The following is a 15,497-nucleotide window of genomic DNA, read 5'->3' on the forward strand; positions in this document are numbered from 1 at the left end:
CTGTTGCAACCGCTGCCCACCTTTTTAAATAACACTATTTTGGAAGAAAAATCCAAGAATACAGCTTGAAATTTAATATCAACATGAGCTTGGTAAAAGTTCAGGAAACATGTCATTTTTTTCTCCATCTCTTCCAATATGCTATCACTTTGCCTTATTTCTTTAACTTAATAAACATAATTTCTAAGCCAAGATTATCATGAAAACATACTATGGGTAGTTTTCTTTAAAATAATCATTTCCTGGCATTAATCAATAGCTGGGGTCAAACATTGGCTAACCATAGAGCAAGTTATATGGCTTTGCCCTAACACTACAGTTGAGCTCAGGTGCTATGATTTATGAATACAGTTTAACAGAGTTGGAAGGGACCATGGAGATCTCCTACTCCCAATCCCCTGCTCAAGCAGAAATCCTATACCCATGATGGTGATGTCAGTGTTCCAGCAAACCTCCATTCCAATCAGTAACTCTGACACAAACGTCATCTCAAAAGTACCTTTATTAGAATAGCACCTGGCACATCTGTGGAATCTCGAAACTAAAATCCTCCCGGACTTCCCACAATGTCCCAAACTACAAGCCATCCCCTTTTCCCTCATCATCTCATCACATGAACCAATCCCAAAGTAAGTTCCTTTTTGTTCCTGCGCTGCACTCCATGACCTTGAACTAACAAAATAATTCTATTTTGTCTACTTAGAGCTACTCAATTAAAATCACCCCCCTCCCACTTTCCTCAAGCTATGTGGCAGCGTTGAATAAAGTTGTCAAAGCTGACAGGTGAACCTATGGCATGTGTGCCAGAAGTAGCACGCAGAGCCATCTCTGTGGGCATGCAAGCCATTGCCCCAGCTCAGTTCCACTGCGCATGTGCACATGCCTCCCTCCAGCCAGCTGATTTTCAGGTATCTGCCACGCATGCATGGGGGGTGGGGCGCATGCGGGAGATGCATGTGCAGGGGGGTGGGGGGAGCACAGAGGGATCCCATACGCATGCTCAGGGAGGGTGGGGGGCCTGGGGAGTCACATGTGCATTGCATTATGGGCGCAAGCCACACGTGCACGCTCTCTTGTGTGCACGTACACACTTTTGGCACACAATGACAAAAAGGTTAGCCATCACTGCCCTCTACTATTCTGGACAAATGGTTGTTCCATCTCTTCTTTAAAAGGTCCAGGGCTGGAGCACTCACAACTTCTGAAGGCAAGCCTTTCCACTATCAGGAAATGTGGGCCTTAGTTCAAAGTCACATCTCTCTTTGGTCATTTTCATTCATTACTTCTTGTTGCCCTCTTGTTGCTCTGGAGAATAGGTTATCCCCCTCTTCTCTGTGACACCCCTCAAATATTGGAAGACTGCTATCAAGTCACCCCTGGTCTTTCTTACTATGATGTGTAAATCTAGCTGACTGTGGGCTTATTCAACATGCTACTTTTAAAGGAAACTGTGGATCAGTGCAATAACTAAAGTCACATATTAGAATCACCTTCTAATATGTGGAGGGGTTTTAATTGCAACCTTATAGAGACAATCTGCAGTTAATAACAGGAGAAATGCTCTGTCTTCCAGCTCAGGGACCCATTTAACTTTTCTTTAAAAAAAACTTTTCATGGAGAATGCAGAAAGAAGAAACTTAAAACCTGGGTCTTGCTTTGGGTTGAAACAAATCAAGCTTTTGTTTCAGTATCGTATTCAACAATGCATATATGAACTGGATTTCATGCAGCTTGAGCTCACAGCAGTCAACTGCCATTTCTATCATCACAGCATGCAGTGTTTAAAAAAATTATTATATCTTCCTGATTTCAACAAAATATAATAGTAATAATATAATATGAATGGCTGTTGTAACTGTTATCCTTGGCCATGGTTCCCCTAGTACCAAAACTCCTGTGTAGGGATGTATTTTTTCCCAGTACAGTAATTACCAGCGTGTAAGATTGTCATGAAATAAAATGAGCATTCCTGGATGTTCTCCTTTTTCCTTTGAAACCACCTTCAAACTGAAAGCATCTAACTGGGTGAAGCCTCTTAGCTGTCCCTTTTGGTTAATATTATTGTCCCATGCTGGCAATTTCTCCATCCTCAACTGCAGAATGCTCAGGTTTTTGGCCATTTTGTTAGCTTTCCTAAGCTAGAAGAGTCAAAGATGGAAACAGTAACAATGGTGGTGCTGCATTATATTATGCCTTTGTTTTTATTTTATTTTATTTATTTCCACCTTTATTATTTTTACAAATAACCCAAGGCAGTGAACATATCCAACACACCTTTCTTCTCCTAATTTCCCACAACAACAACCCTGTGAGGTAGGTTGGTTGAGAGAGTGTAACTGGCCCAAAGTCAGTTGGCTTTCAAGGATAAGGTAGGACTTGAACTCACATTCTCCTACTTTCCAGCCTAATGCTGCAACCATTAGACCAAATTGGCTCTAAAAATTTTACAATTTTAACATAAGCTGTTACTTTGGGGTCCTTTTAAGAGGTGACGGTTGGCACACATTTTAGAAATGAATTAGTGACAGAGTGAATGTGTATGTGTAATTATTTATATAGATTTAAAGAATACCTAATTTCCAATGACTCTGCATACAGAGCACAGTTGTCATAATCATATCTCAATCCAAGTAAAGATAGAACTTCTAATCCAATGCATCTGAAGGCCATCAAGCCTTATGAACTCATTAAAAATGTAGTGAGGCGATTGTTCTCCCAAAGATAAACTTTGTCATTGTAATACTATTTTTTACCTCTCCTGAGTAATGTATCACCCAGAAAACTTTCTGCCTTGAACTGTCAAGGCTGCCAAATGCTAGCCTAACTTGCAAAGGGATAGGGACCAAACATCAATCTTGTCAAGTGCCATCCCATTAGAAAGCTTCCTTGATGATAATTCAGGTGTCTGGAATTTTTAAGTTACTGTCAGAAATTCAAGAGCAGCCTAGCCAATAAATATAACAGTAACAGGCTATTTCAGAGAACTTTGCAAATTGCTAACTTTCCAGTGAGTTATCATTGCCAGAGTGCAACATTTAAGCATGTTTTTGCTGGTTTTAAGATGTTGATATGTATTTTAAAAGAGCAGATTTTTGACTTACCAACAGTTCTTTTAGTGATCGTTCGAAGTTACAGCACTGAAAACAAGTTACTTATGACTGTTTTTCACACGATTGTTGCAACATCCTCTGGTCATGTGATCAAAATTCTGGTGCTTGACAAGTGCCCTGCAAAGTCATGTGATCACTTTTTGCAACCTTCTGACAAGCAAAGTCAATGGGGTAGATTCATTTAACAATCATGTTTCTAACTTAACAATAGCAGTGATTCACTTAGGAATTGTGGCAAGGAAAGTGTTAAAATGGGGCAAAACTCATTTAACAAATGTCTCACTTAGCAGCAGAAATTTTGGACTCAATTGTGGTCACAAGTCAAGGACTGTCTGTATTTTATCCTCTAACTAAAATTGAGCAAAGGTGAGAGAACATCACTGCAAATGCAACAAAAATAGCAAATATCAAAAGAAAAAAAATCAAAAGTGCATGTAATTGCACGGAGCTAGTTAGTGTATGTTTTGCATGGAGAAAGCTCAACTGTCAGCCCTTCAGATTTCAATCTGATATATCTACCAGCTAAAATGAGAAAGAAGTTTCACTCCTTGAAAATTGCTTCCAATGTTTGCGTAGTGTTTATGATTTCTGTGACAGCACTGTCTGAAATTAATGTGATTTATATCATGAAGCCATTTTTATGGAAAGGGGGGTATAAATATTTTAATTACAAATAAAAAAATAATGTCATTTAGCCAACATGATTTATCATCATAAAAGTAGGTATGCAAAATTTAGAATTATAAACCAGCAAAATAAAAAAATGAAAGTATGAAAAATTGAAATATTGGATTTCTCCCCCCCCACTCCGCTACAATGTTTATTTCTTTTCCCCCCCACAAATGTTTATTGTTCTATCCTAAGATTCTTAACAGAAGTTTCTGGATTTCTTTCAGACAGATCAAACTTTAAAATGAAGAAGGTAAATAGAGTAGAAATGCTATAAATATCATATATTTATATATTATCCTATATACCAGTGGTGGCTAACCTTTTTCAGCTCCTATGCCAATAATTGTGCACGTGCTCGCTTGCGTGCGCTTGTGTGCCAACACCCAGAAGGCAATGCGTACTGGCCCCCCCATGCCCCCTGCACATGCACGCGTGATCCCCCCTCGCGTGTCGCACATCTACGCATGTGCACACAACCCCCTCACGTGCAACACATCTCTGTGCATGTGTGCGCATCTCCAATTCACCTCCCCTCCACCCCCTGCGCATGCACACCAGATACCCGACAAATCAGCTGTTGAGCAGTGGCACACATGCACAGTGGGGCTCTTCTAGGCGACCTCTCACAGGCTGGGGGAAATGGCTCTGTGTGCCACTTCTGGCATGTGTGACATAGGTTCGCCAACACAGCTATATACCATCATATTTTAGTATATTTTCTGTTTCATTTATAAATGCTAAAGTTCAAATAGAATTTTCAAAATCACTATAATTATTGAAAGGCCTTCCCCCCCACTTTCCATTGTCCCATGAGATTTCAGTCCCTTCCACAGAAGGATGGTATCTTTCATTTGTGGAAGTGATCCTTTGGAAATTATATTGGGCAGAAGTCCTTAGAAACAAGTTTGGGAGCATGTAATTTTTTTTTTTTATATCCACCTTTTCTCCAGGTCTACAAGTTCCTTAACTATTCCTTTTTCTCTCTAATTATTCCCTTTTCTCTCTATTCCTTTTTCTCTCTTAGAGAGACAACAAAGGTTAAGATTAGCCTTGAGAGACTGATTATTCAGTCAATAGCTTTCATGGCTATGGGTGGGGCCTTCACATTTCTAGTTCAACATCTTAAGTAGTAGATGAGATTAGCTCTCTTCTCTCTCTGGTCATATAATGTCCATTTACATCGAATTAGCCACTGCAGTAAGATGGCTCTAGAGTATACAGATCTCTGATGTAAACTAGCCGAACTCTTGTGAAACTCTTAGATTCTAAGAGAAACCAATGGCACCTCAGCATGTAATCGCAGTATACAATTAATAAAAAATGAGTCATCATCTAAAGTACTTTTGAACTCAGAATGACTTAGGTAAAAAGTAGAAGATTAAAACAAATTTGGAGTACCCAAGGGAAGTCATACTTGGTTCATTATGTGTCTGCCTCATTCATTTTATAAAATCTTTTGGATCAGGGCTCTCAGATAAATGAACAGAAGGGTTTAAATATAAGACATGAATTGGCTGTTCATGCTTGAGGTGCTCCCTGTAGGATTTTGCCCAGAGAATGGTTCAATTTTGCGCATACTGGGTAAACTTCTTTTCAGATATTTGTGCACAATATCTTCTCTAGCTTTAGGGACGTTATCCATCTAAATTGTATGAAATTAGCTAAAATAAAATCTGAAATGAAAACAAACTCAAAAAAGATAGTAAGATAGGACAAAGCAACTGAAAATAGAAATCATATGGATATGACCTTTCAAATGAGGAAAAAAGAAAATCAGGATCTCTGAACTGGAGAAAAGAAATGTTTGACTTGTTCTGGAGAAGCAATGCCAGAGATAATGTCTGCAGAGCCATGACATTATTTCTATTAGTGAATTTTGAATGACATGTTGTTATAAAAACAACATTATGTTTTCATTTTTTCAAAAGAAAATTAAACAACCTCTAGAAGACAGTTGAAATATTCTAGAAAATAAATTATGAATCTGCCATTAATACTACTATTAGACTGAGTACAACTTAGTTATATTGACCATTTTTCTAGCCATAATCTCTCTGGGTTTTATTAATAAATATCTTTCCCTGAGGAAAAAAAATGACATGAAGGAAATGTGAATGCCAGGGTTATTGAGTGGAGGGGGGCTGGGGAGAGAAACACATCATTATTCACTATCGGACCATTACAAATATAGTAATTATTCACATAGAATTGGACACATCAAAGGCACTGTCAGGCAGATATAGCATGTCAAGAATGAGTGCCAACATAAAGCCTTTTTGAAAAATAATCCGAAGACCAAATTGCATCATACTAAAGGGAGTCATGAGAATATCTATCAGTATCACTATCCAGTGATTTAGATACGTAAGTGAAGGGTTACAGGAGATCCTTGACTTACAACCATGATTGGGACTAGAATTTACACTACTAAGCGAGGCAGCTGTTATGTGAATTGTACCTAATTTTATGACATATTTTGCCATAGTTGTTAAGGGAATCGCTGATTAAACAATTCTAGTTTCCTCACTGACTTGCTTATTGGAAGCCAGTTGGAAAGGTTGCAAATGGAGATCACGTGACCCCAGGATGCTGCAATCATTGTAAATACATGCTGGTTTCCAAGTGCCTAAATTTAGATCATGTAATCGTAGGGATGCTGCGATGGTCATAAATCACTTTTTCAGTGCTATTCTAATTTTGAATGGTCACTAAACAAATCATTGTAAGTTAAGAATACCTATATTGCCGTACTGCAACTCTTGTCTTTGGGATTCATGTCTTTTAGATAATTCTAACAGCTTCAGATAATTGGGCAGTATGAAAGCATTGCAGAAAAGGTACTTTTGCCAGGATCTCAGAAAAACAAGAATATGCAATAAAAAAGAAAAGTGTACTGTATAAACAGAAATTTTTTTGTAATTATTATGAATTGTAGGGATGTACTGTTGCGCAGGAAGAATGAAGTGAAACATGCCATCCAATGACCCTATTGGGTTTGTCTATGCATACAGAAAATATGAATGATATATAAGAGGAAAAATTTGACAATACAATTTTGATCATTAAAACCAAGATGAGAAAATTTGTTGCTTCAGTCAGAATACTATCACTGGCCTTACTGCCTGGAGCTGTTGAGTTTCAATACATTCTATCTAGATAGCACACGCAGCATTATTGGTGCAAAGTGCCTCAAAATTTTACTTGTATTATGTTTTGTAAAAATCCAAATAAAAATTTTATAATAAAAAAAAAAGAAATTGCCCGGAAAATAATTAGTTCAGTTATTAAAGAGAAGAGCATATTCTCTACTGGAGAGAAGCAACCTAAAACCTAGAACTGTCAGTTAGAACAATTAATCACTGGATTGACTTGCCTACAAAAGTTGTGGGTACTCCAACACTGTAGGTTTTTAAGAAGAGATTGAACTACTATTTCTCTAAAATGGTGTAGGGTTTCTTGCCTGAGCAGGGGATTGGACTAGAAGACCTCCAAGGTCCCTTCCAACTCTGTTATTCTGCAGTTCTGTTACAATATATAACTGATTCACTTAAGGTGACTTCTGCTCTTACCATCAACAAATGGTGCTGAATTGTCAAATAACTGAACATCCTGTTTAAAAATATGGACTCACTAAATAGAAATTGCAAACATTTGTATCTGCAAGCTAGACTCCAAACAGCAGTAAAAACCAACCACTTATAGTGCAATCTAGATTTTCCTACATTCAGAAAGCAAAAACTCAAATGTTGTAGATTACCTTTCTGAAAATTCCTAATAAGCTGTTTGAACCAGCCAGCTGGGACGGAATAATATATTATTCATTGCAAATTATAATGTAAAGCAAAACAATATTTATAAATAGTTCCCTAAGCTCTCCATTTTTTTCCTTTCCTTATATGCACATTTATCTTTCATGCACCTAAATAATGAGCTATTGTGAGTGTAATACCTAGCAAAAACAACATAAAAATGTAAGAACTTAAATAGAAAATCTCATAAGATGTATTTTTAAAACAGGGATTGAAAAAGTGCATAGATAATACTGCTGTTCACCACAGTTAAAAAAGCGATCAGTTAGTACAGAACTCATGAAATTAAGATAAAAATATCAAGTGCTCCAAATTTCAATGTTCAGAAGCCCAGCTTTTAAATATGCAACAAGAAATTATTATGAGTTACAATGGAAAAGGTGCTGTAACAGGCATTTCAATGAAGTGGTGCAAAGTAGAATTCATAACTGACAGCCAGGAGATAATTCTATGAAGGAAGATGTTAAAAAGCAAGAGACTGTTAATAAAGGGTTTTGTTGTGCGATACATCAGAATGTAAAATTAACTCTAAAAATATTTAATGTCAGCATCTCTACGGGATATAAACATCAAAGCTACATGTGGCATCACGTGCTGTGCGTTCTACAGAGGCAAGCTGAAATGAATAATGGCATTCATAGGCCTTCTCACACATGGAACTGGCAATTGTATACAAGTAATCCTTGACTTATAACTGGATGTTTACTGAGCAATTGAAGTTGTGAAGGAACACTCATGGCTACTGTGTTTCTCACAAAATAAGGCTCGGCCTTATTTTTTTTTGATCTCCGAAAAAACAGCTAGGCCGTCTTTTCGGGGGTGACTTAATTTTCTCCCTGACCTAGAGCGGCGCATACGCACGTACCTCTCCACGAGGCCACTTCTATCAGCCAATGAAAGCTCCCTTAAGGCAGAGTCCCCAGCCGCTTCAGGGCATGGCGTGGCTGCCCATGTCCCCTCGCCATTAGGCAGTGTCTTTTGGGCTATGGAAGCTTCCCAAGGGCATTCACCAGCCACTTCAATAGGCTGGTAGAAGTGGCCTCAGGGTGAGCGCACACACACACTCCCCTCGCCGCAAGGCTGCTTCTATCGGCCGAAGAAAGCTCCCTTGAAGGCAGAGTCCCCAGCCGCTTCAGGGCGAGGCATGGCTGCCCGTGTCCCCTCGCCATTAGGTAGTGTCTTTCGGGCGATGGAAGCTCCCCAAGAGCAGTCACCAGCCACTTTGATCGGCCGGTAGAAGCAGCCTCGGGGCGAGTGCAAACACACACACTCCCCTCGCTGCGAGACCACTTCTATCGGCTGACGAAAGCTCCCTTGAAGGCAGAGTCCCCAGCCGCTTCAGGGCGAGGTGTGCCTATGCATCAGGTTCCCAACTGCAAACTCAATGCAACTGCAAACTCAATGCAATGTACATATGCTGTTGTCAGAATACATATCAGACGACCCCAAGATTCCCGCTGTACTTCTGCTTCCTGAGCTAGCTGCTCTTCTTTGTCCCCTCAGATAGCCCTATTCCCCCGCGCCTCAATTTCCCACTGCAACCATTTGGATCACCGGAGGGTCACTAAAGAAGCTTTTGTCTTCTCCTGTCCCACTCTTTTAAACTTCTTTCTGCAGCCTTGGAAATACTCTCCTGGGGACTCCATCCCAGCTCCAACCCTGCTTAGTTTCCATCCTAGACAAGCCCCCTCCCAGGTGCGCTCTGGGAATCCAAGGCTTGTTTCCTCCCCCCCATCTCTGACTTGAGCAGAGCAGGCACTGGGGAGGCAGGGAGTGGGCAGAGTGGAGGGGCTCCTGGGATTTTTGCCTGAGCTGGGTGAAGATCATCCTGGTGGGCCCAAAGGGTAGTCTTTCAGATTGCTTTAATGATTTACAGGACACTTCCCTGAACCCCCAACTCCCTCCAGTGGGGAGGACGCTGTCTTGCTGGGACCGGGAGAGATGATGGCTGCATTGCAGGGAATAACCCCCCCCCAAAAGCCCCTTGGGGAAACATAAATGAATGAATAAACTCAAAGGGTCTTGGGACAACCCCTCCCTCCCAGGTAAATTGCACCAACAAAAGAGAGGTGGTGGAAGAGCAGGGACCTTCAGGTTCAGAAACTCGGTTAAGCACAAGCTACTACTTCTTCCCTCCCTGCCCTCATTTCACGTTGCCTTTGATCACAAAGCAGATCTTAATGATAAACAACCCTTTTGTAACTTGCAGTGGGAAATCGAGGCGGGGGGGAATAGGGCTATCTGAGGGGACGAAGAAGAGTGGCTGGCTCAGGAAGCAGAAATGCAGCAGGAATCTTGGAGTCATCTGATATTTATTCTGACAACAGCATATGTACATTGCATTGAGTTTGCAGTTGCATTGAGTTTGCAGTTGGAAACCTGATGCATAGGGACTCTGCCTTCAGGGAGCTTTCGTCGGCCGATAGAAGTGGCCTCATGGCGAGGGGAGTTTGCGTGTGCGCTCATCCCGAGGCCGCTTCTACCGTCTGATCGAAGTGGCTGGTGACTGCACTTGGGAAGCTTCCTTTGCCAGAAAGACACTGCCTAATGCTGAGGCACACGGGCAGCCATGCCATGCCCTGAAGCGGCTGGGGACTCTGCCTTTAGGGAGCCTTCATAGGCCAATAGAAGGGGTCTCGCGGTGAGGGGAGTGTATATGTGCGCTTGCCTCGAGGCCACTTCTGCCGGCCGATCAAAGTGGCTGGTGACTGCCCTTGGGGAGCTTCCATCGCCCAAAAGACACTGCCTAATGGTGAGGGGACAAGGGCAGCCACATCTCGCCCTGAAGCGGCTGGGGACTCTGCCTTCAGGGAGCTTCTATCAGCTGATGTTCTATCGGTAGATTGGGGTATTCTAGCCTAGGCTACCTGCAGGCCACTCCTAAAGGCAAGTTTTCTCCCCCCCCCCACCCTTCCCCCCCATTTCTCTTCACCTCGTGTAGTTCTAACAAACAATGTGAGAAATGGCGGGGAAACGCATGGTTTAAATAGGCCTAAATTTTGGGGGTGGGGTTTAATTTCACCTCGTGCCTAGAAATAATGCTGGGCCTTCCTATTGGTGGAGGCCGTATTGTTGGAGAAACACGGTACTTACAATCTTGATTCAAAGTTTCGATGACCATCCTCCCACCTTGCATTCACATTATGCCATTTGGGGCACCTAGCAACTAGTTTTCATTTACAGGTGAAACTTGAAAAATTAGAATATCATGCAAAAGTTCATTTATTTCAGTAATGCAACTTAAAAGGTGAAATTAATATATGAGATAGACTCATTACATGCAAAGCAAGATAGTTAAAGCTATGATTTGTCATAATTGTGATGATTATGGCTTACAGCTCATGAAAACTCCAAATCCACAATCTCAGAAAATTAGAATATTAAATGCAATCAATAAAACAAGGATTGTACATAGAACAATATCAGACCTCTGAAAAGTATAAGCATGCATATGTACTCAGTACTTGGTTTCGGCCCCTTTTGCAGCAATTACTGCCTAAATGTGGCATGGCATGGAAGCTATCAGCCTGTGGCACTGCTAAGGTGTTTTGGAAGACTAGGATGCTTCAATAGTGGCCTTCAGCTCTTCTGCATTGTTCCGTCTCATGTCTCTCATCTTTCTCTTGTCAATGCCCCATAGATTCTCTATAGGGTTCAGGTCAGGCGAGTTTGCTGGCCAATCAAGCACAGTAATCCCGCGGTCATTGAACCAGGTTTTGGTGCTTTTAGCAGTGTGGGCAGGTGCCAAGTCCTGCTGGAAAATGAAGTCAGCATCCCCATAAAGCTCGTCTGTAGAAGGAAGCATGAAGTGCTCCAAAATCTCCTGGTAGATGGCTGTGTTGACCCTGGACTTAATGAAGCATAGTGGACTAACACCAGCAGATGACATGGCTCCCCAAATCAACACAGACTGTGGAAACTTCACACTGGACTTCAAACATCTTGCAGTGTGTACCTCTCCATTCTTCCTCCAGACTCTGGGTCCTTGGTTTCCAAATGAGATGCAAAAGTTGCTCTCATCAGAACAGAGGACTTTGGACCACTGAGCAACAGACCAGTTCTGTTTTTCTTTAGCCCAGGTAAGACGCTTCTGACGTTGTTTGTTATTCAGGAGCGGCTTGACAAGAGGAATACGACATTTGAAGCCCGTGTCCAGGATCCGTCTGTGTGTGGTGGCTCCTGATGCATTGACTCCAGCCTCAGTCCACTCCTTATGAAAGTCCTCATCACTTTTGAATGGCCTTTTCCTGACAATCCTCTCCAGGCTGCGGTCATCTCTGATGCTTGTGCACCTTTGTTGAGGTAATTCCCCGTTAGGAGAATGAGCGCATACAGGGAGACGTATTTTGAGAGTAGTGTTTGAATAATACACATACAGCATACAGATACACTGTACAGTAAATGTAGGGTTTTACTTTCAATAAAGGTTTAAGCAAAGTTCAAAATAGGCAGTCCAAAGTCATTCACAGGTTAAATCAGTCAGTTTTCAATCCAGGGATAATTCAATAACAAAGTCCAGTGTCAAAAAACAGTTCAGTAACAGACTTACATTAAATCCAGGAATATCAGTCAATTAGGAAAAATGGAGGAATGGCAATACTTTCCAACAGAAGGGAACAGAGACTGACTCACACTCTCTTCTGAGACTAAGACTAAAACAACCCAGGTTTCTGGCTCCATCTTATGGCCGTTTGAAAAACCACACCCAATTGCAGTTTTTGCAATCTGTTAAAGATACAGTTTTAAAATGTTTATCCTGGTTTATATATTTCTAACCCAAACAGCTTTTAGGTGACTCATATTCCTAACAATCTTTTTCTTCCACACTTTTCCCTTCCAGATCACTTTCTATTAATGTGCTTTGATACAGCACTTTGGGCACATCCAACTTCTTTTGCAATTACCTTTTGAGGCTTTCCCTCCTTATGGAGGGTGTCAATCATGGTTTTCTGCACAACTGTCAGGTCAGCAGTCTTTCCCATGATTGTGATTCCTACTGAACCAGACTGAGAGACCATTTAAAGGCTCAGGAACCCTTTGCAGGTATTATGGCTTAATTAGCTGATTAGAGTGGGACACTTTGAGCCTAGAATATTGGACCTTTTCACAATATTCTAATTTTCTGAGATTGTGGATTTCAGGTTTTCATGAGCTGTAAGCCATAATCATCTCAATTATGACACATCACGGCTTGAACTATCTTGCTTTGCATGTATTGAGTCTATCTCATATATTAGGTTTACCTTTTAAGCTGCATTACTGAAATAAATGAACTTTTGCACGATATTCTAATTTTTTGAGTTTCACCTGTATGGCCATTTGCATTTCACATAAGTAAATAGGATTGGGATTTTCAGCTTTTTATATATATTTCTATCTTTCAGTTCTGAGAACTTGTATTCTCTCAAAATGGCTGCCATGGAGACTGTGACCCTAAAGGAAAGACTTTGACAGAACATAATTTTTTTTGAAACAAACTTAAAAGACAGATAAAATGTTTAGAAAAAAGGAGTGTATTCTCTATACTGAATGACAACTGAGTCACATCAGTACCAGTAAACAAATACAGAGGGATAGAATAGAAAGATATGAAAATACAGTAAAATTGGACTAGGAAGAATATAATATAAAGAGCTTATAGAATATAGATAGCTAAAAACAATATAGTTATATGATTAAGATTAATTTCTGAACTACTTGAAGGCATTTATAATTTAAAACTTCCTTTTTTGGTAAGTTTTCCTTTTCTACCATAATCCTGCCTAGCCACTGAAGGGAGATACAAAAATTAAATGTCCAAATCTCTAATGCTTTGTGCCTATTGAATCTGGGTGAATCTAATTGTGGATAGTACAAATAAGAACCAATAGTAGATAACATTTGTAGTTCTGGGTTGAACTCCGGGGTCCTTAGTGCTCTCTGAACCTGGTGGTTTTTTTGTAGATATTTCATTACCAACTTAGGTAACATCATCACTACTATGGAGGATAAAGAAATTCCAATTCCCAGTGTAGCTCTGCCACAACAAAATGCCTACCACCCATATAAATACTTCCAGGCTAGATTCAAAATTTCTAGATTTTGTCTGGAAACCAGCATTTTTTTTTTTCCTAATTCCTGGGTTGCTTTTAATCATTGGATATCTATCACTGGGTTGATAACCACTAAATATTTCTTTGCCCAGAAAAGATATAATTGAAGCCTAAGGCCTTTTAAAAATGTAATTACAGTATGTCAAAACAAAGGAATTTAAAGAAGGCTTATTTCCCAGTCTTTTGAAGTCATCTGAAAGCCATTGGGGCTGAAGACTGGGGCTAAGAACTCTAAACAAGCAAGCAAGCGGCGTATCAAGCATAGCTTGTACGGTTCATGTAAATTTGAATACTGAATGCGTGTATGCTTTTGCATGTCTATTTTTGTGCCTGTATTTATGTGTGAGATACAAACATGCAAAACACTTCAACATTTTATAACAAAATAACTCAAATTATAAGTTATTCATTATTTTTTGAGTCGAAGAAGTTGAATGTAGAGAACGGCACTCTTAATGCAATGAGTCATTCACTCTCAAGTTCAGAAACAGACTTGTGATGTTGTACATTGAAATAATAGCAATTGCCACCCCCACAAACAGGAGGAGACTTGGAGAAATAAAGAGAGGTTTGCACTGTTATGTTACTTGTGGGAGATGCACGCAAAGTCCCTTAAGGAAATAATTGGCACATTTGCAAAGCTAATAAGCACCAACTAGAAAAGGGTACATAGGGGAGGAAGGGAGGGGATTAATATTTATTGCTAATGAGAAGTCTGTGTTAAGGAACATAGAAGTGGGAACCACAAATGGCTGCTAATATAACAGGACAAAAAAAGATGTCATTGCAAAGACAGAAGGAAATACTTTCCTCCTTTTTAAAACTGGCAAATATAAATATTAACAAAGTTACAAAGGCCTCAAAATTTTTTCTTACAAATTCAGACAGTGACTAAATATTTAAAATCACATATTAAAGTATAAAAGGAAACTATCCCTGCTTCTCATCTTAATGTAAGATTTATCTTCAGCTTGCCATTTAATGAAGATAATCCTTCTTCATGCATCTGGTGAAACAAACTGAGCCCTTAAAAGGCTAGCTAGCCTTTAAAGTCTTATAAGATTTTTGGCTGTATAAAACTCAGCTGCATGAATGACTGCAGTGCTCATTCTGAAAACATATCCTTGCTCACAAGAGTACCATCATAGGAGAGTTAACAACATGTGATGGATAGCAGATGTAAATCTAAATCCTAGTACCAGCACACAGATCTGTTGGAAGCACCTCAGGACACGGCATGAGAAGTAATGTGAAGCTTTTATTGAAATCACGCCATGAATTCAGTGAAAAACATCCCTTCAGTTTTCAGTCTTGCTGACTTGCTCCTGAAATGCATGCCCAACTGAAATCAAAGCGCTTTTTTTCTGGGTCTGAAGCAACCAATGAATAGCCTGGGTCCAGTGTGCCAGTTTTGTTCTGGTATCATATAGCGGATTCCATGCAAAAAATAAGAACAAAGTCAGCCCCCCTGAAGCTGAAGCTCATTTAAGGTCTTAACGTTTATTCCAGTGGTAACCTAGAGACTGCGTAGGACAGACATTTCTATTTCACAATTAAAACAAAATGGATATGGAGAAATCTTTTTTTAAGAGTGCTAGAAAAACAGATGGCTATTCAAAATGCTAGGTTTTCAGTGGGGGAGGGGAAAGGGGGAGGGGCACTAACTGCTTTAATTTAACCTGCATAATTTATACCCAATCTGCCGGAAGGTTGAACCTGGGACTTTCTGCGTGCAAGTTGTGTGCTTGCTTTTTCATTCAGCTCTGTCCCTTTCCCTGTTAAGACTTCCAGGGTGATGAAGAGGCTGGGCCTAA

At 40.2% G+C, this 15,497-nt stretch overlaps 1 protein-coding gene across 2 annotated transcripts in view; it reads right to left on the reverse strand.

Moving 5' to 3' along the window:
• The window catches only part of CCDC85C (coiled-coil domain containing 85C), a 167,663-nt gene that overhangs the window by 32,162 nt on the left and 120,004 nt on the right, over nucleotides 1-15,497 (reverse strand). The gene's annotated exons all lie outside the window — the stretch shown is intronic.

The sequence above is a fragment of the Pseudonaja textilis genome, chromosome 1 (genome assembly GCF_049901715.1).
Source record: "Pseudonaja textilis isolate UNSWEBS1 chromosome 1, rPseTex1.2, whole genome shotgun sequence".
In the NCBI taxonomy this organism is placed as follows: domain Eukaryota; kingdom Metazoa; phylum Chordata; class Lepidosauria; order Squamata; family Elapidae; genus Pseudonaja; species Pseudonaja textilis.